Below are 5,756 nucleotides of genomic sequence, written 5' to 3'. Positions count from 1 at the left end.
CTTATCTGATTTATCTAGGAAATAAATAAGTTAGTGTCTATAGCATTTGCTGCAAAAAACATGAAGAGATTTGTCAAGTGTATGTGTGCAAGCATCTACCTGGTACATAAGCTTCAAGAGAAATCCTCAAATTTAAGCAAGCAAAACACAGCACAATAAATTAGCAAAAACCATCTATCTGTTGCAATGATAACAAGATTACTCGCACTGGAAAAATATTTTTTTGTGATCCTTATGCAAAGGAAAAACAAGGTGCATTTGGAATAGGTGTAATTTTCCTAAAACCAGTTTTCTGTAATTAACATGAATTAGTATACAGTCTTAGAATCTGTGTACTGATGAATGCATATATTAATCATCACATGTACATGCTTGAGTTCTCAAACTTATAGGTATCATCATGTTAGACCATAAAGTGTCTGACAATAAATATAAAATTTGTGGTTTTGAGCACGCACACATATTCACATTAAACAAAATTGCTTTCTTTTTAAAAAAGTTACAGTTTACACTTGTTACAAATTGTTACCCTATCCAATAAAAACTACATGTAACTCTAGAGTAGCACAAAAGCCCCCAAGGCTTCTGGTATCACATTAGCAACACCACAACAGGCTTATGTGCTTCTGGAAGTACTTCAGATGAAACAAGACTTGCTGCTGCTTGGGTTTTTTTTTTTTTTTATTTTTAAGCAGGAAAGTAAAACACAAATGCTAAGTGGACCTATTTCTACTGTAGATATGCTTAAACAAAAGCTCACTTTTTAGATCAATGATGGTCTGTCTGAGAAACTGGTAAAGAAAGAATGTAAATCAAGAGTCCATAATAGAAACAGGCTCCTGAAAGCAACAGACACTGATACATATCTCTGTTAACTACTAAAAAACCACAAGCTCAAGCTATTTACTAAATTCATAATTACCATGAAAAAAAAATTAAGACTGCTAATAAGAGATTTAATTTTCACATACTAGAAAGACTATTCCTCTAACAATAGCAATAAACTGCTTTAGAGCCATTTACAATTATCTGGAACTGTGATGGGATGGCTTGGGAATGTGTACTTCAGTCAGACAACTCTGAGGAAGGAGTTAAAAAGTTAAATTCTGCTAATATTTATTGTTTTACTGGCCTACATACAAAAATATGTTCTATTTTACTTGTATTTCAATTTATTTATTTCAATTTATTAACCGTTTCCTGTTATATACCAGTCAATGTAACTGCAAGAATATATCAATTGAAATGTGTCCATTCACTAAATTAAAGCTGCACTCCCCAATGCATCTCTTCACATCTGACTGCTTCCCACATAGACTATCTACCATGTTCCCTTTTTCATTAGGCTTCAAATTTCTCCTCCCCTTGATCCCATTCCACTACCTCACTTTGTTCCTTAGGTAACCCTAGAATTTAATCCTACTTTCTTTAATCTTAGTCCCCTCTGCCCAAAAGCCTTAATCCACTAAAATCTTTTTAACCATTGAAGTTCCTTTTCTCATCATTTCCATACTTGCACTGGACAGCTGATTTCCTATATTCTGACTAAGCCCAGTGAAGTGATCACTCAGCACCAGACTGAAATACTTAACTTCTCTGCAGCTCTAGAGGAACCACAGCAGAATTGCAAAAAACCCTGGCTGTGAAATTTTGTCACTGCTCATCTGAAATTTGTAGTTCTCCCAATGATTTAGAAAGTTTAGTTTGAGAAAAGCTAACAGTACTTAGTTACAAGTTAACTACTTCACCTGATTTAATGTCTAACACACGCTGGCTTCCAGCTATTAGTGACTGCAGTTAATCAATCAAGTATTTTGCTGAGACCAGTCCCATGTGTAACTTATTTATATAAGGGATTAGGGTACTGTGTAATTAAAGAGAAAACCCACCACCAGGTAAAAAACTAAGAGGATAACATTTCACACCACTTTCTGAGGCTCCCTTTGCTTTCAGTATCTGTTTGAGAGCATAGTTGTCAAAAATGAGAGAATTGTGCACCTGGTATCAAACTGTAATTTTTTTTAAACCCATTGACATAAAATTACAGGGAACAAACTTCAGACCACATTTCTCAGCTACTAACAAGTCTTCCCAAGCTCTGAACTTAAAGAATATTTTTAAAAATAAAATACGCACAAAGTTAAATGTCTAAGAAAATGAAAGAGAAGCAGAGAAAATATTTCATCCAAACTTCCAACATCCATAGAAAGCAAGATGCATTCAGAGATAAGGATAGTTGAAAAAGTATCTTTCCCTCTCAACAAATTCTCAACAAGGAACATGTAATCTGAATTTACACGTATGCTACAATACACCCTAAAGCCAGAGGAAACTAGTCAAGTTCTGCATCCACAAGCACTTGCAGAATGCCAGTATTTGAATCAGGTTAGCTTAAGACTGACAGAACAACAGTACTGAGTACTTAATACTGTATGACTTTTACCCGATTGATCCAATTCCTGCTACAAAACAAGTAAAAATTAGAATGAGAACGTGAATCCAAAAGAAAGGTGTTTTATGTCACACACGAAAAGCAGAGTGATATAAAATTGATGGAGTCCTTCCAAGCACCCAGTGACTGAAAATGTGCAAGTTCAGAGGAAGAATTCCTCTTCAAATCTGTACATGCCACATAATTCTACAGACATCTGGAAACTTGTTTTCAAAATATGCTGTGAAACAATCAGAATGTTTCTCATTTTAAATCACTCATGGAACACTTAAGTGCAGTTACTGTACTATCAGAAACTTATGGAGTAAAATGAGAATTAGTTGAAAGAAAATAAGATTTCCAGGATTCTCAATGCAATTTAAATAAATCCTGAAAAACAACAGAGGCCAAAACAGAAACAGTATTTGAGGAGCATCCATATGGAAATTCAGGTGGAACTATAAACTGAAGTAACTTGCCTCTGACAATCTTCAAGCCTACCCATTTAGATACCTGTAATCACATACTAATGCTTTTCTCAAAGAAAAATTAGGTGCTTGATTCTTCACACTTGCTGAGTCACTAAGTTTAGTGACACCCTCAGCTCAGGAAGAGAGACATCTCTGTAATTAAGTCCATAAAGAACAGAATTTTGTAAGGTATTTGGAACATATATCACTCACCCCTAAGGTAACAGAGGGAACAGCACTACCAGTTATGTCTGTTCAGAAAGAGCTACTGAAAGCCACATGTGTAGCTGCAGTGCCAGACTTTAGTGCAACATCACATAGTCCAGGGGCTTGGAAACCTGGTTGCTCCCTCAGTCCAAGACACTCAAACCTTTCTGTATCACAAAATAGCTCCATAGCCCATGGAAGAGGCAAAACTGAGATACTGAAATACTTTTCCACTGACCCAGGAAACTGTAGAAACTAACCAAGACTCAGATCCTAAAAAAGCAAGAAGAAGCATAAACTGCCAAATTATAAATTACACATAAGGAGTGACAGTGGCAATGATATGTGGACATCATTAGCCCTCTTTATTCCTTTACCTGGAAGTTCTTCAGGAAATTTTGAGCAAGCAAAACTGACCATGTATTCAACCTTATTTTGAAAATAGTTGGTTAAAGTCACTTTTATTTTCTCATCGAGCATTTGAAGTCAAGAGAAAAGACTACAAGAAGAAAAAGTTCTCTTTGAACAGCAACTTCTTATATTACTTGCCTTGGTTTTTGGTTGGTTTTGTTTTTTTTTTTTTTTTTTGCTTTTGTGAGGACTTCCATTCTTTCCATGAGCACATTCTGCTCTTTTATTAGTTGTCATCTTTAAGCTGAGAAGCTTCTAGTAAAACTACATCACTTAATTACTGTTTCAACATAAAAAGATCTTCTATAACACCAGACAACAGCTCAGAAAACAGCTGCGGAATTATGCAAAACTAAATGCACAGAGATTTCACTGCAATACTTTCACTAGAAGATTTCATTAAGTTCTGAGGCACAAATTGTAAAATCCCCTCTCTTTACGTCATTCTTTTTTTTTTTTAATGTCATCTAATTACCATGCCAGAAGCCCCTGGAGCAGGTCCAGTCCAAAGATTAAGGGACTGGAGCACCTCTCTTATGGGAGCAGGCTGAGTGAGGTGGGCCTGTTCAGCCTCAAGAAGAGATTACTGAGAGGTGATCTCATCAATGTCTGTCAGTATCTGCAGGGAGGTGTCAGAGGATGGGTTCAGGCTCTGCTCAGTGGTGCTGAGCAATAGGATCAGAGGCAGTGGCAAAGACTGATGCACAGGAAGTTCCTGTTGAGTATGAGGAAGAACTTCTTCACTGTGTGTGACCGAGCCCTGCAACAGATTGCCCAGAGAACCTGTGGAGTCATCCAAGGACTGTTTGCATGCAAACCTGTGTTCCAAGATGACCCTGCTTGAACAGGCCGGACCAGACAAGCTACTATGATCTCTTCCAACCTGACCCATTCCATGATTACCAGGAGAAGAGTGCTGTGCTTTCTTTTAGCATTCGTGCTTTAAGAAAAATAATACAAATTTGAGAATATTCAGCAGGAATATAGAAGAATAATTACAAGACTCAAAACCAGGCAGCATAGCTAAGTCACACACTAAATTCAGAGAAATTCGAAATTAAAAATCTGAATGACCCTCCCTTCAGAAAAATTTCTTCTCTAGAAAAGCAGTGTTACAGAACAAGCCATACATAAAGCTAAGTAGGGACAGCACCTGCATGTCTTTTAATACAGGAAAAACCCAAAAACTTCATTGTACAAAGTAGACAAATAAAAAACAACTTAGAAGAGTATGTCAAGTGTTAAATTACACAAAGAGACTAACTATTGTCTTAAAGCTATTCCAGCCAAGAATTCTTGGGTCTGAAATGGTCACAAAAATTTCTCTGACTTTGGCTACAAAGAGGAAACCATTTTTAATTAGCTGTTGATGCCAAACATTAAGCTTAGTACTGTAACAATTGGGTATGTGCCTTCAGTGGCTAGAAGAGACAATCAGCAAGACTAGAAACAATTGAAGATCAGTAGCCATAAAGGGACAGGGATGAAGAAAAAGCCCAACACTATTTCCATCCAAGAAGGAATTATTTCAATAATCTCAAGCAGCAATCAACAAAATATCTGCCTCCACAAACTGAGAGGAACAAACTTTTTGCAAAGCAGAACACTGTCAGTAAAAAAAAAAAAAATTAAAAATAAAATAAAAAGCTCAATCACTAATGTTACAGAGATTTTTCTGAAAGTATGTTTTTCATCTTATCCTTTCACCAGTCTCAGTCTGAAAGCCAAGAACCAGGGAAAACAGACTTTTCAGAACACAAAACATGCTTTGTTTGCAGGCATGCAAAACATTACTTTATGAGTCTTCTACAATAGTCTTATCATTGATTTTTAAGGGTCCCATATGTTTAAAAATGTATTTGAAATCGGCCCACATGATTAACAAAACACCTTTGCTACTGGCTTAAAGAAGTTCATGGTGAAATTTAATCCTTTACAATGGAAGGATGGGAAACCTCTCTTGCAAAATCTTTTTTGAAAATTAAGATTTGCCTAAAGCTGAAAGGAAAAGGATGTAAATGGGAAAGACCAGGAAATAACAGGCAATTAGAAACAGTTAATATACAAATGGAAATGTGAAGAAAACTAGTTTATTGAAAAAGTCTAACAAGACTTGATTGTAAATATTTTCCACTGTAACATTAAAAGAGAAAGTAATAACCCAGAAATAAAAGCTAATTTTAGAAATCCTCTAAGGAATGGAAACTCACTATAGAAAAATACATGCTTGTTTGCTA

This window comes from Cinclus cinclus, chromosome 2 (genome assembly GCF_963662255.1).
Source record: "Cinclus cinclus chromosome 2, bCinCin1.1, whole genome shotgun sequence".
In the NCBI taxonomy this organism is placed as follows: Eukaryota; Metazoa; Chordata; class Aves; order Passeriformes; family Cinclidae; genus Cinclus; species Cinclus cinclus.
The sequence above is the reverse complement of the archived record's forward strand: the minus strand, read 5'-3'. Positions refer to the sequence as shown.